Source organism: Falco punctatus, assembly GCF_963210335.1.
Source record: "Falco punctatus genome assembly, chromosome: 12".
NCBI classification, from domain to species: domain Eukaryota; kingdom Metazoa; phylum Chordata; class Aves; order Falconiformes; family Falconidae; genus Falco; species Falco punctatus.
Window position 1 is genome coordinate 3,290,777 of NC_137592.1, and position 13,941 is coordinate 3,304,717.

Consider the following 13,941-nt stretch of genomic DNA (forward strand, 5'->3'; position numbering starts at 1 on the left):
CGCGCCGCCACGTTGGGGCCGTGAGGGCGCCCCGGAGGAGGCTTGCGGGGGGCGGGCGCGGGCGCCTGCCGGGGAAGCAGTGAGGGGAGAGGGCTGCCGGCCCCGGGGGGCCGCTGCCTCACGGCGGGCACGGCTTTGCCGCCCGCAGCCGGGTGGCTCTGCAGGGGTGGCGGGCGCCTTCGCCACAGGGACCTGCGTGCAGGTACAGGGCGGCCATCGTGTGGGGGCCGCGGGGGTCCCGCGCAGCGGGCTGCGAGTCTTGGCAACTAAGGACGGAGCTGCGTGAGGCTGAGGTGCGAAGGAGGGAACAAGACGGCATTTGCTGGTTTACCTTATGTAGGTTGTAGTAGGCCCATTGTAACAGTAGTAGGTTGTAGTAGGCCCGTTGTAACCCTACTGTGTAGGCAGCGTATGGCATGGTTGCCGTGCTGAGGCAGGGCCGTGCCCCTCGGAGCACTGCGTGGCGGCTGGCCTGCGCCGTGACAGATGGGCGTCACCACCTTCTCCCCCCAGCTTTGGGTGGGCTGGCTCTTGCTGGACGCCCAGCTTGCTCCTTGGAGTGCTTTTTTTTGAAAGCCTGCGTATAAATACACATTTTTTTTTAGTCTAAGCTGAATTGTGACTGCAAGCAATAGTATGGGGCTTTGATCGGGTTAGGCAAGCTATTTGCAATTCAAAATAGCAAGTCTGATGTGTTTTCCTGCCTGTTCTGAATTCAGTAAATAAAAACCGTGAGGAGCCCTTCCCAGGGGAATGCCTGTTCCTTTAGACACCATGTAAGTTCCAGCAATCGTCACTTCTAAGAGCTGCTTCTGCATATGAAATGCCATTATTTCCCCACCCAGTGGGAAAGTTTCTGGACTGAAGGGAGGGTGAGGAGCCGTTACAGGGATTTAGAAGCTCTCATAGGTGGCACAGTTACGATGAGGAGCAGCATGCCAGGGCATTCTTTCTATGGAGGGATAAGCTGGATATTTAAGGCCCCAACTTTGCTTCTTGGGGCACTGTGCCGTAGTAGTGCGGCTCTATATCCCACTAGTTGAACACGAAGCCTTTAACTTAAGGTTTTACCTTCTCAATGTTGACCATGAAGGGCCTGGAGAACTTGAGGTCTCCTGAAAAAACAGCATACTAGGTTGCAGACCTCTGGCACTGCTGGCCTAGAGAATAACTTTCCTATATAATCCCTTAAATTATTAACAGTAAATTATATTTGATCTTACATAAAACATTAGCTTCTTTTTTTATCAGTTCCATACAGTGCACATTAGTTTTGTCTCTGAATCAAATAAGTTCTTTTCTTACCTGTTTTAGAAACGGCCAAGCTGGTTGTTTCAGAATACTTTCAGCTGTAGCAATGCTGCACCTCTCTCTTTTTTTTGTTTGTTTTTTTTATTAGGTAATTATGAGAGAAGACAGGGGGTTTCCTCTCTCGCTGCAATTTCTATGCTTAGGGGTAAGTAGACTCCTAAAAATGTAGGACTTGCAGTCCACACACCCAACTGGTAATTAAAGAGCAGAAGCAACAATAGTCGCCATAGAGAAATGTGTTGCCATAGAAAGTAGTGCCACAGAGAAAATTTAGGTTGACTGCATTTTTAGGACATTTGGTGTTTAACAAGCTGTCTTTTGACACCTACTTACCTGGTCCAAAAAAGTTTTCCTTAAAACCTATATGTCATTTTTTAGAAGTACAGCTCTGAAGTGTTAGATTGGCTCGAAGTTATTGACTCCTGTTAGCATAAACTGGATTCATATTTGTAACCTGACCCCTAATATAGTTTGCAGTGTTACAGTTTCAGACTTACAGAAAGCAGTACAGACATTTCTAATAATTGAATGCAAAATAGCAACAACACTTAGTGAGTTTTGCATACATTGTCATATCTGCCACGCAAAGAGAACGGAATTTAACTTGTTGGATTCTGGATTAAGTCAAAATTTTAAAAAAATTTGTCTTAATCTACCACCTAGGGAAACATTGCCTGTATCACAGAACTGCAGTTGGTTGTTTTCACTCTAGAAGCAGCAAAGCACAGAACAGCAGAAACACCAATTTTGAGGATGTACAAAGCCAGATGAGCATAGATCCTATATTTTGTTTCAGACAATGTTATACATTTGATGAAATACTGTATTCTGCTAAGGATAGTTCTTGATCCTTTGAATGGAGGTAGTAGACTCAGTTCGTGATTTTGCTGTTCAGATATTTCTTTACTGAGGCAACTGGAATTTTGCCTTATGTAGGATAGCAGGATTTAGACCCTTGGAAATGTTGAGGAGCATGTGGGGTGTTGTGAATGAGCTGCCCAGCAGTAGAACTTACATATTTGAAATGTCTGAAGATGTCATGTAAGAAGTGGTCAAGCCATCCATTCTTTCTTGCTGACCATACAACATGGCATTTCTGAGGTCAATCCTTTACAACGGTCCCTGACAGTGCTCCCCACTGAGGGGGCCCTGTGAAGCTGGCCCCTCATTATCTGTTTTTTTTTCTTCTTCTGTAAATGATACACTCTATTCCCTACTGCTTTAGTGAACTCTTTGTCGCATCTTAGCTTTTGCTTTCTTTAAAAACCACAGTTTTCATACATTCTTTAACTCGAATGTGTTTACGACTTAAAATGTTCACATTTTTTCTTCGTGGCAGGGCTTGTTGCCACCCCCCATTGTCCTCAAAAACCCAAGGATAGGTAGGCTGAAGGAAGACTGTGTGTGGTTAAAATGTCACTGCACTCCAACTAATTCTGGCTGCTAGAATTGTCCCAGGGGCAATAGACAGCTGGACATAATTTAGAGCAGGCTGAGACTGATACTAGAGGTTAGCCTGAAAATGAGGAAAACAAAATTGCAGTTTAATCTCTTCTACTCCCAGATCTGACCCCCTTTTCCTGTTTCAAACACAGCTCACTAGAACAGAAAATCAAGCACACAGCGAATTTAAGCAACTTGTATTTGTCAGCTCAGGGGACTATCAGTGTCAATTTAAGATGATTTCTTTTCCCGAGCATGTCATATCAAGTAACACTGGAGTTGTCTAAACTAAGAGCTGGAATGGGGGAGATGTTATTTTCATGTTGGACTCACAGGAATTTTAGAACATAAATTATTTTGATAACATGGCAGGCTGCCTTTCTGCCACAACTGCCTGCAAATGTCAAAATTTTTTCCACGTTTCAGCTTGGAAATGACATAGTGTTGGTGAAGGATAAATTGTGAAGAATTATATGTCTGACTTTATTGCTGATTAAATATGACAAATGTTGAGTTTTATTTGAGGTGAAATTTTACAAGTTTATTTATCTACAAGGGAGGTCTTGTGAGCATATTGCATGTGGTGTGAGGTGTTACTTTACTGTAAACTTAATTTGCAAGAAGAACCACATTAGCAAATTACTCTCACTTTTCCTAGAGAGCTAAGAGTGAGGGGTAAAAATGTGTCATATCAGTTTTTGATCACAGATGTTGAAATAACAAAAAGTTAATAAGGACCGAAACGTCAGTAGCAAAGGACAGAGAACATATTGTCTCCTTCATCTTAGGTCTCTCATTAAAACTAAACATGTATCTATCATTATTACTTGTTTGCGGCTTTGTGTTACAGTAGAGTACATAGGTGGCAGATGATACAGGCACATAGTCAGAGAAAACTCCTGACCCATAATTCTTGCAATTTGAAGCATGATAGTCGGATTATAAAATCGACTACCCTAGAATCCCAGCCATTATTTTGCTAAAATTATCTCCTGTATGACAGGTCTTGCATTGGTTTTGTTGTACTGAGCCCATTGGTTAACTGAGGCTAACCTGTGATTTAATTTCTGAATGTCTAATAATATTCTGAGGATATCGAAGTATAATGTTGTTGCCATTTTTTATTTTAACTTTTACTAAAGATCCAGGAAATGGTTTGCAATTTATCAAGCATGCAGTTTGCTTTTCGTCTGCAATTTATAGGGATGTGTCTTGTATGTATGTTTCTGTAAACTCCAGCAGAAATTTGAATGCCCAGAGAATATGGTAATTGTATTCTTACCCGAGTCCTCTGACAGTAAAAGAATGAACATGTGAGTGAGAGAATGCAAGTGAATGAGAAAGGCATCTCCCCAGAAGCTGTCTGTCTTTTTCATTGGTGCAGTTGCACAGCCATAATAAATTAGAAGGTTGAAGGGCTTCAGAAGTGTAAGAAGTTTTCTGATACAGCTGAAAACAACACCTGAAATGAGGATATGATAGTGTGGGGGAAGGACGAGTTCATTTTTTACTTTCCATGTGTGGTTCATGACCTCTTTTGTCTTATGTAATTGGTATTGTTCGTGACCTTAAACCACTCCTGTTGATGCTTACCTGTGATGTTAATTTCAGGCTTCCCTTTGAAAAATGACAGAATATGGTTTACAGGTGCTTTCTCAATGTTTTCAAGGGCATAACTTTGATGCTCAACTTACCAAAAGTTTACTCACAGTCCCAGAATGTTTGTGTTTATGGATTAACCATACAGGTAAAGACTATTTAATGTGGTGAGAATTTTGGGTATGACAAGTTTGCACCTTAACTTAAATTGCATCACTATTACTGTGAAGATTTTATTTTGCTAAGTAATTGCATCTGGAATTTGAACAGTCTTCCTATCTTTTGCTTGTATTGGTATTTCTAACCCATTCAATCATTTTATTCTGTGTAGTAGCTCTTTTCCATTGCGCTCTCTACCAGTGATCTTTCCTTCTCTTTTTTTCGTGCCAGATAAGAGAAACAGCAGACCAAGAAACATAAATCGGCGTAGATACGTGGCGTTTGTAACGCTGTAGTTGTCATTCCTTCTTCCCTTTTTCTGGAAAACTAGCGTTGCTGCATACAGGAGTTTAAGTCTGATGCTATGCTAGACTTCAATCAGTTTAGTTAAAAGGAGAACAGTCTGGAACCTTTTCACAGAACTGTGACCCATCCGAGGAAGAGACAACCTTCCTGACACTCAAAATAATAGCTGGAATCTATAGATTTCTTCTGATTAGACTATCTCAGTGCAGTTCCTTGCTCTGACTAAGAGGCAAAATAGAAATGCCAGAATTCAGATCCAGTATTACCCAGAATAAGTTGGAGACAGTTTTCATCTCTAGTTTTGGCTTCTTGTGAAGCTTTGTGCAAATCATTTAATCTATTTCTTGGTAGACTCGCTGTCTGTGAAATGAAGAAAATATGTGATGCTTGCATAGGAAAGTGGGGTGATTGCATTTGCTTAGATATCTAGGATTTCCAAAGACAGTTAATTGTCTTAGATACCCAGATCCTTTTCAAAGGCTGTGGAATTTGGATGCTTATCTGTGAGGTTGACTTCAGGCAGCAGTGACAGGGCTTGCCATGGGCCCCTTGCCATTGCCTCAACTGTAAGTAGAATCAGGCAGAACTTTATCTACTGCAACATTCATATTTCAGGGAGAAAAATGAGTGTGGATGAGTAAAAACTCTGTGTCCTTTCTTTTATCTTCACTCTATTGTAGGAAATCCACTTACCCTTCCTCTGAGCGGTAGATGTCTCTTTTAGTCCCATAGCTTTTTTCATTTCTGAGAAAGGTAAATGTGACCTGCTTGGGATAGAATACGTATATATGACTAGTGTAGATTTCTGATTGGCAGGTCAACTTCAGCAGGCTATTCAAGCTGCTAATATGCCCTGGTTTTAATTTTTGCAGTTTTCCAGTATGGTATTCCGCTCCAGATTTCTTTGAAATATTTTGAATAATTCAACTTTCTTTGTCCTCAGTCAAGAGGACAGACTATTCTTGATTTTCAGAAAGTGCTGAAGACCTTCAAGGTAGACATCCGTATTTGAAAACCTTAACCTAATGCTTTCTGCAGAACCTCATGGACCAAGAATGGAGCGTGACAGTGTTGTGATCTTTCAGCACAACAAAAATGAGACATCTCAGAAATGCTGCAGTGGAAGAGGACCTTAGAAGAAGAGATTTGTGGGGCAGAGCTCTTGCTAATGACTATTCTGCTTTTTAGAATTCATAAACATCAGGTTCAGTAGATACACTGAACAATAATTTGGTTTCATAAGCATCTTCTGAACTCTCTGAGTTTGCTTTTCTTTTCTTTCCCTTTTGAGAAAAAGTTATTAATACTGGAAAAGCAGCAGCATTTCTTATTTATATTGTGTGTAGGTGAACTTGGCAAACAACCTGCTCAGTTAACCTGTTAATTATTGTCCAGAGACATAACTTTTCTGGTGAATATCTGGATGTTAATACTAAAGGATATATGTCAGAGCATTTTAATTCCCTAGAATATTAGACTTACTTAGTGCTAGTCTGTATGCTGTCATACAGAAAGCAGAAGAAAAATAACAGTGGGGATTTTCTTTTCTGTGAGATTAAAGGAGTTATCCTGTCACCCCTCTTTGCAGATACATGTGGTTGAAAGGCATCAAAATTCTGGAAGAGGCTGGAAGATTATTTGACTAAAAGCTGGCACAGAAGAGTCTGTATCCCTATACACTCTCAAAATATGCTCTGTCAGAGTTTAACCACACCAGGGATAACCTCAGTTTTGGGAGTGAGACAGAGGGAACACCACTGCTCTGAGTCATTGAGGTATCCCTTTTAAGTGGCTGCAGAACCATACCAAACGTTTTGTCTGTGTAATAAACTAACACATAACTTACAATATGTACTCATTTTAAATTATGTGAAACATGGGAATTCTTTTTTTATTAATCAGTTCACATTCTTGTTCCCTGGAAGCCCAAAGCCCTGACAAATTAATTCCTGCTCATTCACACCTTACCATGCTGTAAGGGCTATTAAAATTTAGAAGACTGCTAACACCGAAAGTGATAAAGGCCCAGAATAAATTGATCGATACAAAGAAAAACAAATATCCCTCTCCACCCCATCCAGAGCAGGCTAGTTTAGTTCAGTTAACTTGCTTATGTCACTCAAGAAACCTCAGAGCTCTGTTTTGCCAACAATAGTCTCAGTGTGTAAGGGGCCATGGGCCTCTTTGGCACCACAGCTGCAGGTCGTAAATACAGTTCTGGAGATTAAGATATTAAAGTGTCCGTCTTTGGAGGCTGCAGAACAACGCCTGAGGTATTGCCCCCTGCCTCCAAGGCAGCCTGGTAGCTCCCAGGGCTGTCAGGTGACTGTACGGAGCACACTCAAAGAGGTTCCCACATGGGATTTAGTTCTTCTCAGAAATGACATTTCTGCCATTTCCTGTGTTAGCCAGGGAATGTTTGGTGCACTGTGCTTCCATTTCCTGCAGAAGGCTCCTTAAAGTTGATTGAAGTGGTTTGCTGAACATGAATTCAGCGTACATAAGACAAAGGATAGGTACATGCTTTAAGAAAAGCACTGGGTGCTTTGTGCAGACGAGATTACAGTTGGAGCACCAGCCTGTCCTCATGTCTTTCCATGCATTTATAAAACAGTAAGAAAAAGAGAAGGGGGCATGTGGAAAAAAAATCACTTACATCAGTGCAAAGGAGGGGCATGTATTTACCTGGATCCTACTCAGTGCCTTACTAGTACTTACTTCTAGACTCCTCATTTATTACCTTTATCCCATTTTATGCAGAAAAGGTTTTTGCTTTCTACCTCCCTTACTCTTGGAAAAAATGTGCTGTTCTCCCTGCACTGTTTGACAGGATTTTAAACAGTGAACTATGGTTGTAGAAATTTTAACTTCTAGAAGCAATAATTAGAATGTGTCAGAATTGTAGGCCTTGGTCATTTATGTTTATGTTCATCGTTCATTTTTCAAATGTATATTTCGTAAGAGAGAACAGATTTTTACCATATACATTCAACCTCTGCAAGAAAACACTAGAGCAGGAAAAGCATAATTGATTGAGCTTGCCTGTGCTTTTCTCAAATCAGAGGAGAGCTCTTGGTTCAACAGTTTGTCAGCAAATTGTGGCTGAGTTATTAATTATCTGTCTCAGTTACAAATCCTTCAAGAAGGCATTTAGTATACGAATCTCTGAATATTACTGGAGCTTCTGACTGGTATCTCTAAGTAAGCTGTGGACACTAAGAAACATGCCATCTTGAAGATGAATGAATTAAGCCTGTTGAAGTAGATTGTGTGATTGTAAAATAGCTTTTCTGGCACTTGTTCCTTTAGAACTAAGGGGTCACATTCTTTCTCTGGCTTGCACCGGTGATGCATTGAAACTCTTGTGGTCTGACTGCAGTGGGTGAGGAGCCTGTTAAGTTTTTGCGAGTAACTGTGCATAATGGCTTTTGGGGACAGGTCTTATAGTTGCTGTTAGGTGGTAAATTCCTTGCTGCTTTAAAGGGGAGGGCACAGAAACCAATGGAGGTCACTTTGGCCTTAAGGCTGTGGCACTGCGGTTATTAAAAAGGACCTTTCCTTACTTCAGTCCTCTTCTTCATGCTGATTCAAAAGAAGATTAGCCAAAACCAAAAAGAAAAAAAAATGATTACTGAGCCGTGATGTCATTTAGTGGAGTCATTGCTTAAGACTGTTTTCAGGAAACTGTAATTATTACTGAACTTAGCATTAATTCAGAATTGGCTCTCTCTCACCCAGTGTGGAAATAGAATGTAAGTGATGTGTGTGAGTGTACATGTGTATTAACGTGCATGTATGTCACAAGATCAGCGAAAACTCGGGGCAGAGGGTTCAGAGTAACAGGCAATGCACTCTGAACTCTGGCAGTTATCGTCCAAGTACTCAAGACTGCTCAGCCACTGTGTCCTGATCTCATCTACAGGGAGACGTCTTACTATAAAGGAGGGAGCTCTTTGTGCTTGATACAGTCTGTTCACTTGGAAAGTCTGCAAAGATAACATTTAATTCTGTCTGTTTTAATGGTGGTTTTGCGATGACAGCACCTAAATTTTATGAGTAGAACCATATGAAAATGAGAAGTTTTCTTAAAAAAATATAAAACAATCCTGTGAATGGGTGAAAATGACAGTTCTAAGGATTAGACTGTAAAAGTCTTACCAGCTATTCTTCCTCTAGTTTCTACCAAAGATTTTCCTTTCCTTAATCAGCAGGAAATTTTATAAGAGGATATATAATTCTGTTTCTCTGAAGGTAGAGGGTCAAGTGGTTTTACAACATTCCTTTAGAGCTAATAGTGATTCAGAGTTAACAGTCACGTAATATTTGGTTTAGAACACATGTATAAAAAATACTTCTATGTAGAAAATCACAGCTTGTGGCTGTGGCACAAGGCATTACTTTGAATGGAATGACTCTAGATTCTTGACACACTTCATCCGGTTAACTTCAGTTTTCATCTCCAACATGGCTATCATGATTTAGTAAAAGCCTTTTATAATGCAGGAAATGTAGCTGTGATGTAGGCCTAAGTGTAGCAACTTGTGACATTTAAGAGTTGGCCCCTGTGGGCTGGGTTTAAATTGCTACAACACACTTTGTTGTGTAAGTCACATTTAGCATAGTTGGGTGAAGTGGTAAGGACAGTATCTTCTCTACAGCAGAACAAATATTTCCTTGGGGTGGATTAACAGTTTCTCAGTCTTAGGAGTGTTAGGTTTTTTTAAGTGTGCATTTTAGGAAGGTAAATAGGAGCTATTCCAATGCTTCGTTTGGAGTCACAAGACCTTCTTTCACTGCAGTGCTGCCTTTTCGGAATGATTTCCCAGTGTCAGACAAAGAATATCAAGGTGGCATGGGTGAAAGTGGCATGGATTTATTCGAAGTAATCTTCATTAGAGCAAAGATCTTGACTTTTCCTCCTTCATTTTCCAAGAGGAAATGAAGATCACATACGTTTCCTTCACAAAAAAAGTAGGTTTGTTTTTTGTCCACGTTGAGATCTGAATGAAATCTTTATTCCCAGTTGGCAATATGTGACACAGCATACCTTTTGTCAACAGCCTGGGTAAGGGATTAATCATCTTGTGAATTTATTAACAGCAGTAGTAAGTTATTTTACAACTATTATGGATCCTCAGTAAGTTTACTAACTTGAATTTAAAAGTATGCGAATGGTGTGAGAGAATTAAGAGATAATACTAGAGATGTTTGCTCACAATTTAACTTCTAGTTCTCAGGCTATCAGTTGTTTACTGGTCTGGACCAATGAAGTGCTAAAAGCTAAATACTGTGAAATGTTAAACTTTGATGAAAGATATGAAGAAAGAAACTGTTTCTTTTGCCAACACTGTGGTCAACAGCAGTGCCCTGACCTGATTACTTAAGCTGATGTTTTTCCTAAATCTGTCATGAATCAGTAATTATCAAGTTTTGCAATACTCAATGATTCTCTTGTGAATAGCAAAAAGATTTGTTATTGTAGGTTGGTATTTTCTAAAAAGAAGTGTTCGACACTTGCATCTGCAAGCTCTATACAGTATGTTTTGCTTTTTTTGCCTGGAGAACTGTGGAATGCCACAGCAAATCTCCTGAAGAGTTTCACAAAATGTGAGGAAAATTCAACCTGGCCTAATCTGGAAGTGACCCCTCTGGTGTCTTTTAAAATAAACTTTCATGTCAGTGTGTTTTTCCGTTCATGGTTGGAAGATATCCAGTACAAGTATTCAGTTGTAGGGCTTGACTTGTAGAGCTTCAAATAGGAAAAGGAACTTGTACAACATATTATTATTATTATTAGTGGGGTGTTCTCATAGTAATTTAATATGGTAATCCCAGCAAAATGTCCCTTTTCCCTTGCACCATGTGCCATGCGGTAGTGTGAGGTGTGTTGTGGATGGGGTCAGAAAAAGGACTAGGCTCCTGAATGAGGCTGGGAATTCAATCCATGCTTCCCTTGATTATGGTGGCACAATGCTAACAGCTGGCTTTGAAGCCCCAGCAATCCTTGCAGCTCCTAGCCAACTTTCTGAGAAATAAGGGACCAAAATTAGGGGACTTTCTCAGTTAAAGGGAATGAGAGATGTAGTAACAGGATGCATTGTCTGTTTAGTAATTTAAAAAGCAAAGGATGAGATGACAAAACCTTTGTGAGGCTTATTTGAAGGATGCTTTTAGTTTACGTGCATGCAGATCTAGGGCTGGACCCCTGTGGAAGTCGGGCGTCACTTCAAGCTGCATGTGAAGTTACTGTGGAGCCTGCCATCCCCCAAAGGCTGTCTAAGAAATGCAGCTGAGTATGAGGCAAGTGGGACTGAGCTCCCTATGTGGCAGAGCGCCTGCGGTCTGATTGACACCCGTTGTTTGTTGCCTGATGGGTGAGCCTTAAAGGGGGAGAGCGCACAAGCAAGCAAATCTTGTTCTGACATTGGTGGAGATTTATCCAGATAATAGGGGAGTTGATAGCAGGGAAAAAAAAATAAAGAAAGGAAAAGAAAGGAGAAAATTGGAACCAGTCAGTTCTTTTCTGGTGAAAGTTGCTTCACATGGATTTGTGGATTTAAGTAAATGTACACATTAAAAGAATGCTGACCTTTAAAAATATATTTTTTGATAAAATGCTATTGTTGCTGTTTAAAGCGTATGGACTTACAAACAGCAGAAAATACCATAAACCTGTGAGATTGGGAATGCACCATAGAAACCAACAGCACCCTGGCAAAATAAAGAGATGTTTTCCCAGTGGTGTTCTCCATTAAAAGCTAACTCAGCATAGTTCCTCTGAAATCTGCATGCAGGGATCCTGCATACGTCACAAAGGTAAATGCACGATAAACAGGTGAATAAAATGGTAACCTTGTGTTTTGCTTTAAAACAAAGAAGGCTTTGAAAAAGTTCTTGAGCCGAAGTTGTGTGTTGTGGATCCATTGCGTAGGAATACACTGTACTTAATTCCTCTGAACTAATGAGAAAGATCTCGACATATAGAGCTGCCCTCTAGTGGCAAAACAGCGGCACGAGGCGTGCTTGGCTCCAGTGCTCGCAGGGAGTGAGCAAAAGTGGAATGTTTACTGGAAGGCAAACAAAAATGTGCAACTATTTTTGAAGGGATTATATAGTTACAGTTCAAATGTCAGACCAGCAGTGGAGAAGATGGAGTATTAGGCACAGAGCACAGGCATAGTGCCCTCTGGCGAGGCTGGCTTTCACAATTCTCATGCCATATGATGTACAGAAAAGCTCCACAGACTTTATATCCAGAGCTTGTTCCAAAAATTCTCAATGTATTAAAGAAGTTTGAATTTGGACATTTGCTTCAGATCGTTTTGGGAAGAGAGTTCATCTGTGAAACTGGGGTGTAGCTTCATAGCTGAACTTGCCCTAGTCTGGAACTGTTTAAATTGATGGCTTTGTCCAAGGTTATTCTTTGCTAGATGAAAGAAATCTTGCCTGAATGCTACATTAATCCACTTCACATCTAGTTTGCATAGCCTTCTGCTCTGGTTCATGAACAAAGGAACCTTCATGGATGAAATGAGCCAAAATTATGAATCCTCAGAACAGACTTACCTTAAAAAGGAAGATAATGTCTTTATGGAGGGTGCCAGCATATTCTAACATAATATATGCAATTAAACTAATTTTCCTCCTTTAAACTGTGGTAATAACTACCCCCCCCCCCCCCCCTTAAGTCAATTTACTGCTTTAAAATTGCATGAAAGAAAAAAGAATCAGAGTAAGTTGTGTAAGTGATGTAGCAAGCTGTTACATACAAACATTATGTCCTTTAAGAGACTTCATTTGTTGCCTTGTCAAAACAATTAAGTAACCCTCTATACTACAGTTATTTGGAAAAGCCTGTGACTTTCTGTAAGGACTACAAAGGTGTCTTGCCATGCTATGTTAGGAAGAGCTAGGCTGGTTAGTGAGGGTTAAACTTTTCTGTCCTGGTGTGGTATTTTCTGAAGTTGCAGCTGTATCTTCATCTTCCGTGCAAAATATGGTTTCTGTTCCAATTTGATTTAACAGAAAGTTGGGTAAGTTGAATTAAAAAAAATAAAATCTGAGCCTGGCAAGACTAGGAATCCTAAATGCAAGGATTTGTCTGAAGGTTCAGGTTTGGGGAATAAGAGATTTTCGGATTCACAAAGAGTACACCACAAGGGACTTTGGGAGTGGCTGTGTTACTCCAGTGTATTTTTGGAGAGACAATGGATACATGTGCAGGAGAAGAGTAAGACACAGAGGAGAAGGGTATGAAGGGCTTTTGTTGAGAAGCTTCTTTGTGTGTATTAATATCAGTGTGGATAAAAGGAAAAGTAAAGACAATATTGATTGCAAACATTTTAATCAATGTTTACTGCCTGTGCAGAGTCTTCAAAAGATTAAAGTGAGGGGGGAGGCTTCTGCTCCAGGAAGTCAGTGTAATAAGCAGAGTCTAAGGAGTGTTGATGAATCAGGTTTTCCTTTGTCCACGCTTACCGCGTACATGTTCATCCTATTCATGTTTCCTATGGCCTCTTTTGTTTTCCTCTTGGTGAATGCAATGCTTCTTAGAAGGCAAAAATCAACTTCTGTGGGTGCAGAAGTCCTGGAAGTATGGACAGACCTATGAACACACATGTACACATTCTGGAAAGCACATGCATACATACACACATAGAGAGCACGTGCAGCTGTGTAAGGACCCGTCTGGTGGCATCTTCTCTATTTGTCCCCATGGGTTCTGTAGAGGCTTCTCTGCGCTAAGCTACACAAAGCAGGTTTGGAGAAAGCAGAAAGAGCAGGTAGCGGGATGGGGCTACCGCATCCCACACGTTGTGAACTGGAATTACTAAAGATAATGGTGCTCCAGGTTATGTTTGGGATTAGGAGCTAGAAGGAGTGCCTTTTAACATGGGTTTAATGTGGCTGTATGACTGGGAAGTCAGAGAGTGCTGCTGGAAGCCACAGTCAGAGACCTCTCTCCAGAAAATCCTGGTCTTCTCTAAACTACTGCAAATGAGGCAAAATTGTCTCTTCCTCAGTGGGCTGATGTTGACTGATCTCTGTGACTGTCCCTCCAAGGGCTACTCTCTTGTTTTTAATGTAAGAATGGACGTCTTGACTCAGTTACATTGATAAGTA

At 40.7% G+C, this 13,941-nt stretch overlaps 1 protein-coding gene across 1 annotated transcript in view; it reads left to right on the forward strand.

Moving 5' to 3' along the window:
- The window catches only part of CCDC85A (coiled-coil domain containing 85A), a 293,953-nt gene continuing 280,012 nt past the window's right edge, over positions 1-13,941 (forward strand). Inside the window, exon 1 of the mRNA XM_080408087.1 lies at positions 1-13,941. This exon is cut by the window's right edge and continues 43,744 nt beyond it. The gene's annotated coding sequence lies outside the window, so the exon portion shown is untranslated.